The sequence below is a fragment of the Pteropus medius genome, unplaced genomic scaffold, assembly GCF_902729225.1.
Source record: "Pteropus medius unplaced genomic scaffold, Ma_sr-lr_union100, whole genome shotgun sequence".
NCBI classification, from domain to species: domain Eukaryota; kingdom Metazoa; phylum Chordata; class Mammalia; order Chiroptera; family Pteropodidae; genus Pteropus; species Pteropus medius.
Genome location: NW_024349803.1, coordinates 12,497,432 through 12,518,726, shown reverse-complemented (window position 1 = coordinate 12,518,726; position 21,295 = coordinate 12,497,432). Strand labels below are relative to the sequence as shown.

Below are 21,295 nucleotides of genomic sequence, written 5' to 3'. Positions count from 1 at the left end.
TTTCCAGCCAGAGGCAGTGAATGGCTGTCACATTTCTCTTTTTGTCTCCAACACGGCACATGGCACTGGGCCAGGCACACAGGAGATAGAGTTTAATTTCCTGATAGGAATAACATTGTTTCTCAGCCTAGTAACCAGAGGGCACACTGAGCAATGCCTGAGGATGCCTCTATCACATTCCTCCCTGAACCAAACTCAATGTCTTAGGTCATGCTTGGATGGGGATGCTTAATGACATTATCCACAAGGATTCGCCCTGGGATTTCAATGATGCAAAAACTCAAATTGCCAATTGCCCATCCCAGGACCCTGGTGGGTGTTGAAATCCTACAGGGAAATGAGGAGACATGAAGTATTGATGTCTCGCTGCTTAAGGAGCCTCAGAGGTTTGCAAAATGTGACACTTAGTCGCCAGGGGCCCAAGACACAAAATCCCCTTCTCCAAGGCCTGTCTGGCTGGGCTCACCCAGGTTTGCCATGTGACATGACTGCCCCAGGAATGGTAATGGTGGGTGAAATGCCCTCCCCTCAGTGTGGCCTTTGGCTTCAGACTTGTTGGAGTAGTGGGTAGGTGTGGAATTCATTCCTTCTTTTAAAGCAGCAGTAATGATGGCTCCCTGAGATCTGAAGCTACAGGAAAGTCTAAGACCCAATCACTTCTCTCTAGGGAGAGCTTAACCAATGGGGTCGGACCCAGTGACAGGTCTGAATAATGACGAGGATTGTAAAAAGCAGTGCAGTTTGATAGCATTTGAATTCCTTTAACAGACTACACACTGCTTTCAAATATATACTACAGCACTTGTAAAACGAAAAGCTGATCTAATCATACTTCCTGCTTAAGATCCTTCGGTCTCTCCACAGCTTTCAGGATCAAATGCAGATTCCTAACCCTAACCCTCCCCAAATCCTCCACCATGTTTCCCTGGCCCATTTTCCTCTGTGAACCCCTCCACTTGCCTCCCCACCAACTTGCCTGAATTTCTCTACAGGCACACGTAGGCCTCCACGTCCCTGTACTGATGTGCTGCTGCTATAGTGCCTTCTCCCTGCCTTCATGCCCCTCCCATGCACACATCTGGGTAATTCATTCCCTTGTGTATCAACACCTCTGGGGGCTCCCCACCCCCTCCCCCTGCTCCCAGAGCCCCTGTACCTGTCTCCACCACAGACTTATAACAAGGGCCGTGACATCTTCTTATCAGGGGTCCCCAACCTCCAGGCCATGGATGGGTACCAGTCTGTGGCCTGTTAGAAACCAGGCCGCACAGCAGGAGGTGAGTGGCCAGCCAGCAAGCAAAGCTTCATCTGTATTTGCAGACGCTCCCCAGCGCTAGCATCACGGCCTCAGCTACACCTCAGATCATCAGACACTAGATTCTCATAGGAGCCCTGGTTCCTGGTGCCAAAAAGGTTGGGGACTGTTGTTCTTAGCTATCTCCTTCCCACCAGACAGGGAACAACATGGGTAGGGCTGGGTCTACTCACAGGAGTCCCCAGGACTCTGCATGGTTCTGGCTCAGAGAAAGTGGTGGGTGAATGTCTACGTAATGCACAAGCATGAGCAAATGAATCAAAGCAACCTGCTGCCTTAGAAAGCACTCCACTGAGGAATGAACTGGGAGTGCAGAGCTCCGTGAGCCCAGTCTTCACTCCTCAGTTTTCATTTCTGTACAGTGTGTACAATTGTACAGAGCAATGATACCCACATGGACCTGGTTCGACTGGAATGTTTTTAAGGTTTTCTTTGCACAGATATTAAGTAGAGGAACTGTTTTATTAAAAGGTGCTCATTGAGAATGAACCTGACAATGATGGGTGAACTAAAGAACTCCCCGGTTTTTATTCATCAGCATCCATTAGCTTTTCCCCTCTATACACATGCACGGAGCTCATGCTGCAGTTGGCTGGGCAAGCCCTTTCTTCCCAAGAGCTCACAAAGAGAGCCATCTGTCCAGTTCCAGGTGGAACTGTCTCACGGCTGTCTTCCTGGAGTGTGAATCAATGAGGCTTCCCCGAGCCTCTCCTTCTTGTGGGGTTTCCATGGGAATCCTCCCACGCATGACTGAGCCAGGAGCCCCCAAGGCGGAAGCTCAGGCTGTCAGCCAGCAAGAGCAGGGGATGAGATGAAGGAGGTTTGCTGGGAGGTGAGCAGGCCAGCATCCTCTGCGAGGTCATTTGAAAGAGACACACCTTTCTGGCAGACCTGATCAATGCTGCAGCTGTCCCTGTGCCCAGAGGGCTGCCTCAGGCACAGCTGGCCTCTGTGAGGTCCAGCATGGCTCAAGCTGGAGCAAAACTGGAGGACACGGGGTGGGGGAGGGTGCTGCATAATGGGACCCTATGAAGAAAATCCTATGAAGACTCTTATGAAGAAAATATAATAATCTTCATGTCTAGCCCCTCATTTATCTTCCAAGCTGACCTCTGCCCAGTTGGTATAACTGGCTGTCTGAAAATTCAGGATGCCTGAAAGAAAAGTGAACTTATTCGTGTCTCATACTTGACCTAGCATATCATACTAAGGACCTGCTGGGATTTCTGAAGGTCCCTTTGTGAAGCCCAAAGGGTCCCTGGGATCATATTTGAGATACTGGGCTATGGGACTAGAAGAAGAGGTGATGGTGAGGGAGCAGGGAGACAGGGAGACCCAGAGAGAGAGGAGGGAGGAAGTGCCAGATGGGATGAAGCCACTTGGCCCCAGAATTCTGTGTGACCTGCCTATCTCACAGTTTGTGGCTGATAGGTGAGATGTCTTTGTGGCTCAACTAGCTGTATTAAAACCCACTTTTTCTGGAGAAGGCAGAGCTCCAGGTGCACCATAAATGACATTTCAGTCAGGTGGATGACTTTGATGCAGCTCTGGGCCTTTCCTTCTGCATATGCCAGCACATGAAGGTATAAGGCTCACAGCATCTTTCCTCTACCTCCTGGCTTCAGGGTCCACCTTGCCTGCTTCATGAAATGGAATACCTCTTGGGTCACATCTTCCATTTCTGCTCCCCTCTCTCTCCATGTGTCTTCTCTTAAGATTGACATTTTCGGCCCTCGTAGATTCTCCCAGACTGAGTCTCCAGACCTGTTTTTCTCCTCAGCACCAGACCCACCTACCTAGAAGTCTCTGGCTACCCCCGAATAGGGCTCCTTCAAATGACCTTGTAAAACCAGCTGGCCTCTTTCTACCACAAGCCTCCCTTAGTGGGCATGCCCACCCTCTCCAGATGTCAGACACTGGGGGGCCCACTGGCACCTCAGAAGCCGTACACCCAGAGAAGAACTTGGCCTCTTCCCTCTCTGACATGCCAGATCCCTGTCTGCGTGCTGCCCTATACCTGCTCCTTCTGTCTCCCTCACTCACTGTCTTCAGCTTCCCTTGCCTGCATTACAGCAAGGGGCCCCTAACAGGGCTTCCCTGAGTGTAGTCTGTGCCCCTCAACACACTCTCCACGCAGCCAAGGGAGAAATGTGACCAAGCTGCCCACCTACCTTCTCTTTCAACTCTCCAGGTGGCTTCTCCTTGGACAAGTTGCACCCCTTAGCTTAGCACACAAAAGTCCTCAAGACCTAATCTTGCATATGTCTCCCACACCCAGTCACTTACCATGGTCCACGACAGGCCAGGAACACCAGACTCCTGCAGGCACCACACACCTTGGTGTCCTGGGAGCCTTCTCACCTTCCTTCGTCTAGCTGACATTCTTCCGTCCCTACCCATCACTCAGCGGGCCAGGCACCCTCTGTGGCCATCCTCCATCCTCTTGTGTCCTCATTCTTGTTGTCGATTCTCTCATTCTTGTAGATTCCCACGACTGTCTCCTGCACCCCCTGTTGCATTTCTTGCTGGTGAAGCCAGAGCCCAACTAGCCTCAGCCTCTATCTCCTACCAGCACCCAGCAGGCACCTGCTACCTCTGGCTGCGCTTATCAGATTGAAGAAGAAATATACACTCTACGCCTCTTGTATAGTTTGTATTTTCGACATTTTTTCATAATTAAAGTACACATTTTAAAAGGGGATTAAGTTCTAAACTCAATATGTGAAGCAAAAATCACAAGCAATCAACACTGCTTGGAAAGTCCTCCTGAAGGTCCACAAGATTCAAGATATCTGAGGTGGATTCGCCATCCTCTTTCCCACAGGGTTCAGCACAGACAACTGTTTTCCTACAGCTTGGAACAGATCCCTATTGCTTAAGATGAGCAACAGCCAATAAACTAGTTGACTTATTTAAGGAGCATGTTTTATTAAAAATGTTGCTGTTTTAATTTTTGCTGTGATTTTTTTTTACCAAGATGAATTATGTTCATATAAGTTAAGTGCACACATTTGCATACTTATATTTTTAAAACACATACAAGGCAGAGACTTCTGGTAACTTTGCTCCAGGTCCCAGCCCCCACCTCCCAGCACCTTGATTTTCCACATGGAGTAGTTTGTTCTAGTCCGGGGGGGGGGTAGGGTGCTGCTCAAGATGCTTCATTCTCATACCAACAGAGAAAGGACCTTTTAAGAACCTGGCTATATGACAACAGGCCACATAACTCAGGGAAAATTAAGTAGTTTCTATGTGGTGAATTATACTGGGTTTTCCCAACGGGATGAGGATCTGCAGAGGCTCAAGCCTTAGCCACTTCCTAGGATAAGAGTGAAGCTCCCCCAAGGACCGGCCTACGTAAATGAGGAGAAGGAGACAGTCTTAAAAGCTAGTGGAGGGGGAAAGTAGTCTAGGCAGGGAGAATAGGAAATGAAAAAGTCCCTGGAGTGTTGGAGCAAAACCAAAAATCCAGGGGTAATGAGAGAGGAAAAGGGTGAGAACGGGGTGGAGGGTGCAGTAACCAGACCTGGAGGGCCCTGGGGACATCTAGATTTTACTCCATGGCACCCTGGAGGAGGTTTGAAATCAGGAGGGATTTGATCTATTTATGTTTTTAAAAGATGTTTCTCATAAATGGCTAATACTATTTGATCTGATATGTGAAAAATTGTATCTTATTATAGTTTCAACTTGCGTTTTTGTTATTGAGTGAAGCAGAGCATCTTGTCATATGCTTGAGTGTTATTTTGATTACATTTTGTGTGTGTGAACTGTTTACGGTCTTTGTCCGTTTTTGGTTTTTTGCTTGCAGACTTGATTAACCTTTTATGCCTTAAAGAGACGAGCCCTTTGTGACAAGAGGGGCGATTTTATCCCCAGTTTGTCATATGTCTTTTGGCTGTTTATGGCGATTTCATTTCCCCACAGATTTTCTTTTTACATAATTGAATTCATCAGTCTTTGAAATAAAATAGAAATACAAACTGGAGAGATATTTGAGTGGAACGGCTGGCAAGTTGAATTTTGTTTGATATTTCCCAAAGCTAGCTCGAATTCCTTTTATTACTACTCTTTAAGGAAGTTATAAAAACAATGAAATCAGTCGGAGAGTCCGTCTCAGAGGACTATGCCCTCATGTAAAGCATGTTTATATCATGCTACTGACACTGTCTTTCTACTAACTCCATTAATCAACAGCACTTAAAATAAATGAAGGCTTTGGGGGATAAGGAGGGATTCCCCCATCAGTCTGAGTGACAGAAACTGCAGGATTTGGTTGGAGGGTAGAGGCGCCAAGATGAGAAAATTAAGCGCACTGATCTCCTCTTTCCCAGGTGCAGGGTGTAGTGACTGGCGGGGAAGAGGGTGGGCAGATCCTGAATTCTCCTTTTAACAGAGTTTCCCAGAGGCTCAGGCATAACATCTCACGTCTTCCCGATTTAGGCTCATCAGATTGCGGGGGGCAGAAGGTGGGTGGGAGGATGGGGCTCAGATTCTTAGAGAGGAGAGAACTCCTCCTTTCACTGCCCAACCTCCCCCGGGAAGAGATTGGCGAAGAGGAGGAAACTGAGCTGAGAGAGATCAGAGTACTTGCCCAAGGTCACACTGCGGGCGGGTGGTGGAGGCGGAATTTGAACTCCAGAGCTAAGAGCCCACCGCCTCCTCGTCACAGCGGTACAGAAGTGCCCTCGTCTCCCCTCCAGTCTGCAACAGCCAACGCTTCTGCCATCCCGGAGGCGGGGGCAGCCACCCCCGCTGCCGCCCCCCACCCCCCGGCTTCTCTCGCCAGGGAGAGGTTCTGGGCTCCGTGTCCCTCCTGGCTCGGGGCCATGACGAGTCCTGCGCTACCAGAACTGACACATTTGCCGCGCTCCAGGCTCTGGCCTCCTCTCTCCATCCCAGACCACAACCCCCAACTCCTTGCTCGTGACTTGCGGAGCCTGCGACCCCTTCCCCTTCTAAGCATCGCCAAGTTTGTCTCCAAGCAAGGCCATGAATTGGCCCCCCGAGCCGCGCTCGGGTCGGGAGACCAGCCACACTACACCAACGTCCAGAATAAACGGTAACAACAGCCACCACTTCACCAGCGCTTACTGCGCGCCAGGAGCCTGACTTTCACGGCCTCGAATCCCCCCACACCCGACGAACAGGATCCTAGAACTTACGGTCCCCATTACATACATACATAGACGAGGGAGCTGCTGCAGCTCGGGAAAGTTGGATGGCACTCTCGGGCTCATACAGCTGAAATAATACTAGCTAACATTTGATTGAATGCTTCCTGTGTGCCAGACACAGATCTATGTACCCACAAGCACCACCCCATAGATCCCTTATAAAACGGGTACCATTATTATCCCCATCCAGTGGATGAGGAAACCGAGATTTGGTAACTTGCCCAAGGTCATCCAGCCAGTGAATAACGGATCTTGGACCCAAATCCAGGCAAGGTAACTCAGGTGAGGGGTGGGAGGGACGGCCGTTTTTTGGTGCTGGCTCCATTTCGCAGAGAAGCAGCTGGCTTCGAACCTGCGGCTCCAGCGGCCGGCCCCAAACGCCCCAAGGCTGCGCGCAAACCAACCAACTCCGACTGCTATAGCCGGCAGAGAGGAATTCCCCGGGATCAGGACGCGACCCATGCCAGGAGCGCGGGCTGTGGCGAGGGTCGGCCCGCTGGCGGTCCTGCGCTGCCAGATCTCTGCTCCCGGCTCCCGCGCGCCCCAGGGCGTCCCTCACCAGAAGCTGGAGAATACTCACCATAAAAGAGAGGGCGAGCGCCTGCCTGCCTGTGAGGAATCTCCGGCGCTGGCAGGTCCTCGACTCCCCGGAGAGGCGTCTGCCGCCGCCGCCCACTCAGGGGCGCCCGAGCGACCCCGAAGATGCTGGCTCGCTCCCCCGGGCCAGGGGCGCTTCCTCACCGCTGGTGCCCAGCAGCAGCGCCCCCTCTGCCCGGCAGGGTGGCCTGGAGTTGAGCGTTCTTAGAGAAGTTGGCGTTTGGGCGCTGGAGGTCGGGTGAAAGTGGGGAAGCGTCTTCCTACTCGGATCCCAGGAACGAGCTGAGGCCCGCGCTTTAGCGGCTCGGAAGCTCCGCGCCCGACCCGGAGGGCGGCGAGTCCCGAGCTCAGGGTTCACGGGCCGCGTCTCAGCCGCTAGCCCCTGGCGCGCCTTGCGTCTTCTCCAGCGCCCTAGGTGCAAGGAGCGGTGGCTGGAGCTGGTGCCCGCGCCTGGGCTGCGGTGCGCTCATCACCCGCGCGAGGGGCTGGGCGCCTTTGTGCGCCGGGCTCGCCGGCCGCGGCGGCCAGCACTGGATGCTGCAGCCGCCGCCGCCTCCCCCTCCTCTGCCGCCGCCCGCTCCCCGCCTTCCCGGCCGGCCCGGAGGCTGCAGCTGAAAGCCGATCCGGCTGAGCTCATCCCTGAAGGCCACTAATCCAATAGCCGCGGAAGGCGCGGCCGCCGGGAACGCCCCTTCCCCCACCATCCCGCGCCCCGGCCCGTCCCAGCTCCGGCCGCTGCCGGCGCCGCCACCTTCCAGAGGCCACCAGCTGGCGGGAGAGGGAAGTGGAGCCCGCGCCGGCTCCCCTGTGCCGAGTCGGCCTCGCGGTCGCCATTCACCCTCCCGCTCGCCCGCGCACTCCCTCCCTCAAGCACTCATTCATGCGCGCGGGTCCTCCCCCATTCATTCAAGCGCGCCAAGATCACCAGGGTGGGTGCCCCCGAGTGGGAGGAGACACCCAGAGTCAATCGCAGCTCTGGAGTCTTTACCCAAAGCATGTGGAAATAGCAGGGAAAGAGAATGGTTTAATATCCTCTTCCTCAGAAACATGTCCGCACTTTTTTATTTTTAAAGATCAAGCTCTAACTGATCTCTTAAAGTCTAATTTCATACTGCACTTGTTTCACGGAGGCTTCCCGGCCCTCCCTAGGCTCAGGAAATTGGGTCTCTTCTCAGCGGGCTACCATCGCTGACGGTGGCCCGCAGCTCAGCGAGCTTGAGCTGAGAGATAAGGGAGAGGGCGTGGCCAGAGCGGAGGCGGAGAGGGTGCTTCTAGCGTATGTGCTTCTTTGGGAAAATCGAAAGTTCCTGTATGGGGCCCCTCATCTGTGCTCTCAGAGTTGACTTCAGTTCCGTTCCACAGTCGTTTGGTCTGACCTCAGCCCTCTCTGTGCCAAGCACCAAAAAGCCTAGCTGCAGAATTCCCATTTCATCTGGGACACCGACAAATAAAGACAATCCAACCCGGTGAGGGAAATACTTTGATGGAGGCGGCAGCCCTCCTTTCCCAGACTGGTAAGGGCAATCTAGGAATGCTCCCTAGTGGAGGGGGCTACACGAATTAGCTCCTGGCTACAGAGGGACAGGTAAGTACCTACCACAGCAAAGAGCCTATGGTATAACTGGAGTGTGAGCAGAGGTGGTGAAATGAAGCTGGAGGGATAGACAGTGGCGAGGGTCTTGGGGGCCATCTCAAGAGTTTGGCCTTTCCCCAAGATCATTTGGGGAAACCTTCAACCAGGGTAGTGACATTGTCAGATTTGCATTTAAGAAAGATCTCTCAGCAGCAGAATGAATGGATGGAGAAAACGGACTCGGAAGCTACTAAAATAGTCCAAGCAAAAGATGATGCTTCATAACCCAGGGCAGTCACTGTGAGGTAGCAAAAGGGTGTATTGATCAAGTATTTATTGCGCTCATTCTACTGTTTGTTTTGTCATTGGATTTGTCTATCTCCCTCCTAACACTGTGAATCTTCCTTCCCAGAGGCAAGTATCTCTGTTTTATACATCCCTGGATCCCCTGTACCTAGCACAGAACAGATGCTGAGTAAATGTGGTTGAACCGACCTGAGTGGCAGTTCTGACCTCCCTTCACACTTACTGTATTTCCAGGGACCTCCACAGCAGTCCTTCCTCACCCTTATCAGGAAGCTCCTGGAGCATCTACTTAGCAAGCTACTGTGGGGACGATGGACATAGTTGGGGAACAAGAAAAGAACATTTGAGGAAAGAAGATCAGAAGCAAAAGTGAGTTTAAAGGCTTTCAAGCTCATGGTTTCTCCACCCGGACCCAAACTATCTGGCTGGGGTACATGAGGGGATGCCCGTTGCTTCCCCTCCACTGGGAAACATCATAGCAGCTTCAAAGAAAAAGTGGGAAGGGAGAAATGGCCAAAATTTGAGAAACTACCTCCTCCTTCCCTTGGGGGCTCCAGATAGGTTCACCACATGGCCCCTCCAAATGAGACTATGCCTCAGGCACAAAGGAGTGGCCACAACAGCACCTCAGTTGTCCCTAGAGGCCCCAAAGTACTCCAGCCCATAGATATCAGGGGAAACAACTTGTCATTTTGGAAGAAGCCAGGATATTCCGGTTATGAAAAAACTTCAGATTGAGACGAGCAGCCTCTAAGATTAGGTTATTAAAAAACTGTGACTTCTGTTTTAAGCATATTCTCTCTCTCTCTCTCTCTCTCTCTCTCTCTCTCTCTCTCTCTCTCTCCCTCTCTCTCCCTTCCTCTCCCTCCCTCTCTCTCCTTTTTTCTCCCTCTCTCTCTCCCTTACTCTCTTTTGGAATCACCTCAATGGAGAGAAGCCAGCTGCCAGGTCCTGAGACAGCCTTGTGGAGTGGTCCATGTGGTGGGGGACTGAGGCCTGCCAACAACCATGTGAGTGAACTTAGAAGTGGATCCCCGCCCCACAGCCAAGCCTTCATATGAGACTGCAACCCTATCTGACATCTTGACTGTGATTTCATGAGAGACCTTAGATCAGAGATACTCTACCAGGCTGACACAGAAACTGTAAGAGAGTAGATGTTTGTTGTCATAAGCTGCTAAACTTTGGGATAATTTGTTGTGCAGCACTAGATAACTAATATAACATGTTCTTAACTGTCCAAGGATGTTTCAAAAAATAAACCATCGAAGAACTATCCAGTCTCACTCAAAAGAAAGCACAATATTTCATAAGCATAGCCAGGCAGCCTTGGGCTTAATTTTTAAGTCAGACTCTTTGGGTCTTAGCTTTCTCATTGTAACGTGAAGAATTTCCCGAGTCTGGTTATCTCTTGTAGTGAGTTACACAGTAGGTACTCAATAAATGTTTTCTTTGTACTTCTCAAAAATATGCCAAGACCTGCAGCACTCTTGGAATTCCTGAGCTGAGGAGAAGTCATGCCTGGAGCAGAAGATCCATTAGAGGCCCATGCAGTCAGGGGCACAGAACTGCTATTTATAATAATACAAAGATGTAAACCCCACTGCTGCTTGCCTTTTCTCTCAATAGGGCTTGGTTTAAAGTCTACTTACCAGGTTTTAGATATTGCAACCTTGATCTCCTCTGTCTTGTAAAATTATCAACCATGTTTAACAGAAGTCAAGGAAAATCCTCAGTTCTGAGAAATTCCGGAGCTTGCAGCTTGCTCCAAGGATGCGCGCAGTGGTGCGTGAAGTCTGCCTGTCTCTGGCCTCCCTCCCTCTTTCCATTGGAGCCCAGCCCACAGTGTGGTGTTGCTCATAAAGTGTTCATCTCGCTGATCTTGCTTCTTCTAAGGCTCAGGCACCACCATCTCTTTGTTCAGCGGTTGCAGCGGGCTCCTCACCTCTGTTCTGTCAGAGTTGTCTTCATAAAGTAAAAGTCATCCCTGCCACTCCCCTCAGAGGTAACCCATGGTCCACAGGATGGTTTTCCCATTTCTTAGCTGAATCTGGCTCCCGGGCTCTAGTCTCACTCCCCGCACCTGTGCTCTGGGTCAAGCCACACTGAGACGCTCCAAGCAACCCCAGTTGAACTAAGCTCTTTTTTCCTGACACAGGCCTTTGCACACACTGACCTTTCTCCCTGGTACAAACTCCCCGAGTAACTGATTCACCCTTCAGCTCTCTGCCTGTATGCATGTGACCTGCCCCAGGAAGACTCAGTGACACTCTAGGACCAGTGTGATGCCCTCCTTCGTATGCCCTCGAACCTGTGTGCTTCCCTCTCTCAGGGGCCCAAGTCCCACTGTTGCTGCTGCCTCTCTCACTGCCATCCCCCTGCCTCTGAGATGTGAGCATTTCTAGGGCAGAGCCTTTTCACTTCTATTGCCTTTGCATTCCCACCTACATTTTCGTCTTACTAATTTCTCAAAGTACCAAGCTCTACAGTCTTCCCCCAGTAGCCCTGGGCGGGTTAGGGGCCTCTCTTTGAGCTCTACAGTGCTTTGTCTCCTTACCTCTGTCGGAGCCCTTGGCAAAGCCTCTGGGGATTGTCAGATTCCAATAGCAGATAGTGACTCTGTTAGGGCAGGACTATGTCTGATTTCATCCCAGTGCTCTTGGCACAGCATCCAGCCTAGGGACAGGTACACAGTAGACATCTAATAAATGTTTATGGAATAAATGATTGAAGGCAGAGCAGAAGAAAAGAAATTCCAAAGGTTGGAAGAAAGAAAGGTTGGCTCTACTCTCACCCTCCCTTTCTCTTTCCTTCCCTTCCCTTCCCTTCCCTTTCTCTCTCTCTCTCTTTCTCTTTCTTTCTTCAACAACTCTTTCTTTCTTTCTTTCTTTCTTTCTTTCTTTCTTTTCTTTCTTTCTTTCTTTCTTTCTTTCTTTCTTTTCTTTCTCTTTCTTTCTTTCCTTTCTTTCTTTCCTTCCTTCCTTCCTTCCTTCCTTCAGCTACCTTCCTTCCTTCCTTCCTTCCTTCCTTCCTTCCTTCCTTCCTTCCCTTCCTCCCTCCCTCCCTCCCTCCCTCCTCCTCTCTCTCTCTCTCTCTCTTTCTTTCTTTCTTTTTCATTTAATGTATTGAATGCTGAGAATTGGATTAATTATAGTCTTTGGCTCATGACACACTGTCATTATTAGCCCATGCATGGTCCTTATTTATTTATATATTTATTCATAATATAATAAACACCCATGACCCCACCATCCAACCCAAAGCACCTACCTACATCTCCCTATGTGCTCCTTTCCTAGCCCATCTTTTTTCCTCCCTTTCATATAAAACCACTGTCCTGATTGTTAAGGTTTATCATTTTCTTGGGTTTTAAATATATATATGTGTGTATATATATATATGTATGTATATATATGTATATATATATGTACTTGTGTGTGTGTGTGTGTGTGTGTGTGTGTGTGTACACACTTGAGAAAAGTTAGGCTTATATGTGCCTAAACATTATTTTATTTAGTTTTACTTGTTTTTTAAACTTTCTTAAAAGATACCATATTGCATTTTCTAGGACTTGCTTTTTTGGAATTAACAAGACTCATCCATGTTGATACATGTAAGTGTAGCCCATTCATTGTCATAGCTTATAATAGTTCATTAGATGAACAAAGACAATGTTAAAAAATTATTTATGACACTTGTTAAAGATGGTAAGGAAGACTCTATTTAAGAAAGGCTACTACAATGGGGCTTTGTAGTAGGGGATACAGATCAAGCGCCATGTTGAACACAAGGACAAGTGGGAATTTATAGTCAAGTAGCAGGGTTGGGGTCAGTGGTTGGAAAACTGCTAAGAGCAAACATCAGGGGTAAGGGAGGATTCTGGCTAAACTGACCTCACAGGGTTCTTGCTAAAAGCAGGCCCTGGTAAGGGATGAAGAATTTGATCACATATCAAAGATGGTGAGATGCCAAAGGGTGGCAGAATTTCACTAACCTGACTTAGCAAGACTCTTACTCAAACTGCATTCTACAAGGACAGAGGGAAGCTCCAAGTCAGGCCTGGTCAAACAGGAGCCTGATTAAATGTGGTCAAAGGAGAGCGTCTTTGTCAGCAATTTAATTTTCCATGCTCCTTTCAAGGGTTGTTCGGATCGATTTTAGTTTGGGGCTGTTCTGAACAGCGCTGCTATGAACATTCTTGATCAGGTCCCCCAGTGCATCTGTGCTCATGTTTTCTAAAGTCTATTCTTAGGAGTGGAATTGCTGATTCGCTCTCTAGCATGGGTCAGCTCATCACAAAGAAATACTAAAAACTGTTTCACTCCTCTGCATTATATGTCATCAGGGAAATGCAAATTAAAACAGCAATGAGATACCACCACATACCTAGTAGAATGGACAAAATCCAGAACACTGACAGCACCAAATGCTGGCAAGAATGTTGAGCAATAAGAGCTCTCATTCATTGGTGGTGGGTTTGCAAAATGGTACAGCCACTTGAGAAGACATTTTGGCAGTTTCTTACAAAAATAAAATACTCTTTCCATATTATCCAGCAATCATGCTCCAGCTGAACTAAAAACTGATGTTTACACAAAAATCTGCACATGGATATTTATAGCAGCATTATCATTATTCGTGATTGTTAAAAGTTGAAAGCAAACAAGATGTCGTTCAATAGGTGAATAGACAAATTAACTGGTATATCCGGACAATGGAATATTATTCAGCACTAAAAAGAAATGAGCTATCAAGTCATGAAAAGACATGGAGGAACCTAAGTACATATTACTAAGAGAAAGACGCTGATCGGAAATAATGATCTGTATTATTCCAACTACATGACATTCTGGAAAAGGCAAAGCTGTGGAAATGGTAAAAAGATCAGTGGTTGCCAGTGGCTGCGGGGAGGGAGAGGTGAATAAGAGGAGCACAGAAGATTTTTCAGGTAGCGAAACTACTCTGTATGATACTGTAATGGTGCATAAATGTCATATACATTTGTCCAAACCAATAGAATATACAGTACCAAGAGTGACCCCTAAGGTAAGCTATGGACTTTGGATGATAATGTTGTGTCAGTGTAGGTTCATCAGTTGTAACAAATGTATCACTCTAGTGGGCGATGTGAGATAATAAGGGAGGCTATGTATATGTGGGGTCAAGGGTATATATGGAAAATCTCTGTATCTTCTGCTTAGTTTCATTATGTCTCTAAAACTTCTCTAACAAATAAAGCCTATTTAAAAAAAAAACCAACAACTTTCGATCCAGCCACCAAAAGTAATTTGCATCATTTACAGACATAAATGATTTGACCCCGGGATCTCTAACACTACTTCCTTAAATTCGTGTGCATACAAATAAATCGTTTGCATGCTGATCGGACTGAAGATTCCAGGCCATTCCATTCCCCATCCTATGGTCCTTTACTTCTTAGATTGTTAGAGCTAGTGGGGCCCAGAGATCTCAGCAACCCAGGAGGACTCTAGGATACACCTTAGTGAGTCTGTAGTAAGAAAAGAAGACAGGTGAAAGTCAGTGACAAAGACACTCAGATTCATCCAGTGCAGGACAAGATATTAAGGACACACACATATGCACTTGCACGTGCATGAGCACACACATGTACGCACATGCACGTGAACATGCATACCTACACGCAGAGCTCTAGAGAGTTCTGTTGTCATAAAATGCCTTGGTTCACTAGGATGAGGTGATGGGATGGGAGAGGCAGATCATGGCAGGGTCGCATGATCACGCCACAGGAGTTTTAGCTTTTTAATTGATTTCTATAATACTCATTTTTCTCTTATATAAAACAAGGGCAATAATATCTACCACACTGAGTTGTGAGGGGTCAAGGAGACGATGTCTAGAAAGGCTTGTTCTTCAAACTGTGATCTTGCACAAGTGACCAAATGTCTGGGAAGCTCAGTTTCCAATCTGCAAAATGGAATTAATAAAGTGCCTTTCTCTAGTGGCATCTGTCACTTTTGTACATTGAGCAGATGAACCACCTTCCTAAGCATGAGGAACTCCCCACCGCATGAAGTTGGGAGAGAAGCAATCAATTCCCACTGAAGGACAAAAAGCCCAGCGCTCAGTCACGGTTCTTAAATCTCTTGTAAACCCTCTTCACATTTTACTTTTGGTAAAATCAAATGAACAACTCCCCTTTATTTCCTAGCCTCCCCTGCTGCTGGTTGAGGATGTGATCTGCATTCTGACAAAAAGACACACCAGTTCGATGCAGAAGTGGGCTCCCTGAGGAAATGCCCTCGGCCTAGGCCATCTATTCTGGCTGGTACTTCTGGGGAAGTAGAGGCAGCTTTTTTTCTGTGATCAGAGGCAAGAGTGGCAGCTTCCTGACTTCATTCATGGCAAAAGCTCTCTACTAGGCCAGTTCTGCAGTATAGTTACAGCTATTTTCCTGAAAACTCAGTCCAGAGCCTAGTTTTCCACAATCCCAACAATTCTGTGAGTTATTTAATCTGTTTTACTAAGTCCCCACCTGCATGAAGTAGGTGGAATGGATCTATTGTTGGCAACTAAGCACCCTCCTTATCCTTCCTTTTCCAGCCTTCCTGACAGCTGGACCAATCAGAACCTCCCTCTTGGGGCTGCAGAGCTGGAACCAGGCATTCAAAACAGCAAGGATGGTGAATTTATTCCGATGGGGCATAGTTAACAACAACAGCCTCCAGACCTCAGGGATAGCATTGGCAGCCACCCCCCTAGTGTCCTGCCATCAGTGCTAGGCGTGGCATTGGTGTTCTCAACAGGTTGGGTTTGGGCATGATTCCAGCTATAGTTCTTGCTGCCCTGCATTTGTTGTTGATTTTGTCCTTGTTCCTGCCTGTTTGTTTTGTTTCGTTTCGTTTTCTGAATCTGGTTCTCCAGCTTTCTCGGTCATTCTGTGATTTCCCAATTTCCTTTCTTTTTGTTCATACAGTGACTTACATTGATCGAGTTTTCAATACGGAACTATCTTTGCATTTCTGAGATAAGTCCCACTTGGTCATTAGTCCCATTATCCTTTTAACACCTTGTTGGATTCCATGCATATCTATGCTCATGAGGGATATTGGTCTGTACTTTTCTTGTAATATTTTTGCCTGGGTTTAGCATCAAAATAATACTGGTCTTTAACAATGAGTTAAGAAGTGCTCCCTTTTCTTCTATTCTCTGGATGAGTTTGCGTAGAACTACTATTATTTCCTCCTTAAATATTTCACAGAGTTCACCAGTGAAGTAATTTGGCCCTGGAATTTTCTTTGTGGGAAGGTTTTTAAATAGAAATTCAATTTCTGTAATAGATATAGAGCTATTCTGGTTATCTGTTTGTTTCTTAGCGAGTAATGGCTAATCTTTTAAGAAATCTATCCATTTAATCTAATTATTGAATATATTAGCATTAGGTTGTCCATAATATTTCCTTTTTATCCTTTTAATACATGTGAAATCTATAGTGATGTCACCTCTCTTATTTCTCATGTTGGTAATTTGGATCTTCTCTGTAAAAGCGCTGCTGTGGTGTGCACATGCGGTGTGTGTGTGTGTGTGTGTGTGTGTGTGTGTGTGTGTCTATTCAATCTGGTTAGCAGTTTATCAATTTTATTGGTCTCAAAGAATTAGCTTTAGGTTTCTTTTATTTTCTCTAGCCTTTTGGTTTCTATTTCATTGATTTTTTGCTCTGATCTTTACTATTTCTTTTCTTCTGCTTACTTTGGCATCTATTTGCTCTTTTTTTTCCCTAGTTTTTTAAGGTGGAAGCTGAGATCATTGATTTAAGACCATTTTTTCTTGTCTTATATTGACTTTTAGTGCTATAAATTTCTTTCTAAGGACGGTTTTCCCCACATCTCACAAATTTTGCTATGTTGCTTTTCATTTTCATTCACTTCAGAACACTTGGTAACTTAAAATTCTTCTTTGACTCATAGGTTACTTAGAATTGCGTTATTGTTTCCAAATGTTTGGGGATTTTCCAGACATCATTTTAGTGTTGATTTCTAATTTAATTCTATTTTGGTCAGAGAGCATTCTTTGTATGACTTGAAGTTTTAAATTTACTTTATGGCTCAGAATATAGTTGATCTTTGTAAATGTTTTAGGTGCACTTGAAAAGAATGTGTATTCTACTGTTGTTGGGTGGAGTGTTCTGGAAATCGAGTGAGATCAACTTGGTTGTGTAATTCAAGCCTGCTACAGTCTTACTGATTTTCCGTATACCTGTTCTGTCAATTATTTAGAGAAAGATGTTGAAATCTATGACTATTCTTGTGGATTTGTCTACTTCCTGCTATTCTATCAGTTTTTGTTTCACGTGTTTTAGATACATACGCTTTTGAGTTGTTATGTTCCTTTATGTAATGATCTTCTTTGTACCTGCTAATACTCACTGCTCTGGAATTTATTTTGTTTGATATTGTTATATCTACTCTAGCTTTATTTTCAAATGTGTTAGTATGATATATCTTTCCCATTATTTTATTTTTCACCTGAATGTGTCTTTCTATTTATAAAGAGTTTCTGCTAGGTGGCATATAGTTGTGACTTGGTTTTATTATTTGATTGAGGAATCTCTGCCTTTTAATTGGGGTATTTAAACTATCACATTTAATGTGGTTATTGGTATGGTTGGGTTTTAATCTGCCATTTTGTCACTTGTTTTATATTTGTTCTATTCTTTTTCCCTCCTTTTTTTTTTTGCCTTTTTAAAATTATTTTTTTATAAGTCCATTTCATTTCCTTTGTTGACTTATTGGCTGTAAGTCATTGTTGTCTTCTTTTAGTGGTTGCTTTAGGGTTTATAGTATATGTCATTAATGTGTCACAGTCCACCTTCTAGTAGTATTATACCATTTCACATATAGTATAGGAATGGTATATTTTCATGTCTCCCCTCTTGGCCTTTGTGTATAGCTATCATACATTTTACTACCATTATACATTTTATATATGTTATAAGCCCTTAATACACTTTTATTTTGCTCTAAACAGTCAATTATCTTTTAAAGATATTTAAATAATAATTTTAAGTCACTATATTTACCCATATAGTTACTATTTCAATACTTTTCATTTCTTTGTATAGATCCATATTTCCATCTGCTATAATTTTCCTTCTGCCTGAAGGATTTCATTGTAACATTTCTTATAGTGCAGGTCTGATCATGATGAGATATTCAGCTTTTGTATGTTTGAAAAAGTCTTATTTGCCTTCATTTTGGAAAGATATTTTCTCCTGGTAAAGAATTCCAGGTTGATGGATTTTTGTTTTTTCATTTCAGCACTTTAAAGATGCTGCTTCTTGTCTTTTAGCTTAAATTGTTTCTGACAAAAAAATCCACAGTCATCCCCATCTTTCTTCTTCTGTATGTAATGTATTCCCTCCTCCCTTAGGCTACTTTGAATATTTCTTCTTTATCAATGGTTTCAATCCATTTGATTATGATATGCCTTGGTGTAGTTTTCTTTATGTTTCTTGTGTTTGGGTTTCATTGAGCTTTTAAGATCTGTGGTTTTACAGTTTCATCATGTTGGGAAATATTTTGACCATTATTTCTTTAAATATTTTTTCGGCCCCCTCCATTTCCTTTAAGGACTCCAATTACACTTACATAGGCCACCGAAGTTGTTTTGCAGCTCACTGTTATTCCGTTCATTTTTTCATCAGTTTCTCTCTGTGCTTCATTTTTAACAGTTTCTATTTTTATGCCTTCAACTTCACTAATTCTTACTCTGCTATATCTAATCTATAATTAATCCCAGACAGTGTATTTTCAGTTCAGATACTCTAGTTTTTGTCTCTAGAAATTCTACTTGGGCCTTTTTATTTCTCTCATGTCTTCATTTAACATGTGCAGTCTTTCCCCTAGTGTCTTGAACATAGGGAATATTGTTCCAATGCTTTTTAAATGTCCTTGTGTGTATATATATTATATATATTTAATATATATAATATATATATTTATATATATAATTATATATTATTATATATTTATATATAATATAATTATATATTATTATAATTATATAATATATAATTATATATTTATAAATTATAAAATATATAATTATATATTTATAATTATAAAATATATAATTATATATTTTTCATATATATATAATATATATATTATATATTATATATATGAAAAACATATAATTATATATATTATATATATAATATATATATTATATATATATGAAAAATATATAATTCTATTATATATCATTTCTGGGTTAGTTTCAATGAATTGATTTTTGTCCTCACTTTAAGTTGTATGTATCTGCTTCTTTGCATGCCTAGTAATTTTTTTCCCACTGTAGAGCAAGATACTTCTGAGTATTCCGTGTGATGTCCACTCTGGCTGGTGAGAATAGGCACTGTTTCTTGTTCTAAGCGAGGTCCAGGGACTAATCCCTTTAGCCTTTTTGGTAGTTATTTTCCATGCCTTGTGATAGTTTCCTCTTATGCGTGCCCTGATCTTTACTCAGCTGAATCCCCCAGGGGGACTCTTTGCAAATCTCCATAATCTTCTTTCTGTGTAGCTTACTGTGTAGCTTTCTTTCCAATATTCTGTCCTGCACATTTTCGTCACCTTGGAATCCCTTCTTTCAGCTCCATAGTCCTAAAACGAGAAGGTCATCAGGCTCTGCCTGGCTTCCCCCCTTTTTTTTGTGCTGTGGCCTGGAAACTCTCTAGGTAGTAAGCTGGGTCAATTGTTTGTTTCCCATCTCTTACAGATCACTGTCCTTCACTGCCTACTGTCTAATATCTTGAGACTATTGTTTTATATTTTTTGTTTGGTGTTTTAGTTTTTTCAGATGGAAGGGCACATCCAGATTTTGTTGTTCCATCTTGACTGGAAGCAAAAGCCTTGCTTTTACACTTCCTTTTGTATACAGCCAGAGTAACTTTCTGTTGTTTATAATGGAAAACCCTGGCTGAAACACTACCTTACATGACTAATGTGAAGATTCAATGAGGGAACATATGTAGATGCTTAGGACAGAGCCGCATAGAGCAAGTGTTCACTTAATGTTGATATACTAGTCAGCTTTTGCCGTGGCAACAAAAACTCTCCACATTTCAGTGGCTTACAATAACAAACATTTCTAGCTCATGGGTCTGCTTGTCTCTTGGTCTGCTTAACTCTGTCATGACTCAGCTGTACTTGGCTCATTTTGAGCATCAAGCTTTCTCATTCTGGGACCCAGGTTGACAGTCGAAACATCTGAGAACATGAGACCATGAGGTCAAATAACCTATTTAAATGATTCAATATTTCTGTTCTGATGTGCTGCTTATTGCATTATCTCATATTTCATTGGCCAAAGCAGATCATATGGTCGTCCTGAAAATCCATAGGACACTGCTCTACCCTGCCCACAGAGAGTCCTGGCAGAGAAGGGATGTATGATTCTTTTACAAAAGAGGGAGCTGATAATTGGGAACAATACCACAATTTACCCCAGCTGGTGATTGTTATTGACATCCTCTTCTGCAAGTAAATTTCCCTGTACATTTTTGTCCAAAGCAATGCTTTGGTAGTATTGGAATGAACACATCTCTGTTCATTAGCATTTTTTTTTAATCCTAGGCATATATCTGTCCTCATTTGGTTTGTTACTTCCCAGTGGACTCCAATTACTACAGGAAGAGGGACAAATCATTCATAGTGTTTTGGAAGGCTATTGAGACAGGTGGATGGTGAGAATTGGCAGTTAGAGGACAAACAGTATTATTGATCTGGGCATTGAGTGGATAACTGAATGACTTTGTGAGGTCTTCAATGTGCCACTTCTATCTTAGGTGCCTAAGTCTTTATTTCCTACCATTTGTGCAGGAAACAAGGGCTTGAGGCCAAGGCTCCCATGATGCATCTGAGAAAATCAGCCCATCCTTGAAGGATGTTAGTCACTTCCTTTCTTCATCCAGGAATCTACCCTTCCTACCTTAGCCTGATTGATTTTGCCTTTCATTGGACTCCAAGAGCCTTTACTTTAGGGCATTTCACTTGGCAATGAATTATAGGCTATCTTGCAATATATTTTCTGTTACATTAATTAACTACCATGTGGTTCAAACATGAAGGAACTCAGATTTTTGAAGTTCCTCCTCTGTGCCAGGTTCCTTACATGTAGTAGCTATTCTAATCCTCACAATGACCTGATGATGTAGATACTGGTGGTTATGTTTTACAGAGGTGCAGAGAGGTTAAGTGACTGTTCAAGGTCCCACAGCTAGTGAGTAGTAGAACTGGGATTTGTACTCAGGTCTGTTTGCTTTGTGTTGTGCTTATTTTGGGTCCTTAG

The 21,295-nt window shown here is 44.8% G+C and overlaps 1 protein-coding gene and 1 long non-coding RNA gene across 2 annotated transcripts in view; one reads left to right on the top strand and one right to left on the bottom strand.

Moving 5' to 3' along the window:
• The window catches only part of SPSB4 (splA/ryanodine receptor domain and SOCS box containing 4), a 75,558-nt gene extending 67,858 nt beyond the window's left edge, over positions 1–7,700 (bottom strand). The window contains exon 1 of the mRNA XM_039837308.1: positions 7,073–7,700. The gene's annotated coding sequence lies outside the window, so the exon portion shown is untranslated. The remainder of the gene's footprint in view (positions 1–7,072) is intronic.
• On the top strand, positions 6,689–10,263 carry LOC120582149 (uncharacterized). The gene is made up of 3 exons (XR_005647480.1): positions 6,689–6,765; positions 9,203–9,337; positions 9,901–10,263. It is a non-coding gene; the product is annotated as an uncharacterized LOC120582149 (long non-coding RNA).
• The last annotated feature ends 11,032 nt before the right edge of the window (positions 10,264–21,295 follow it).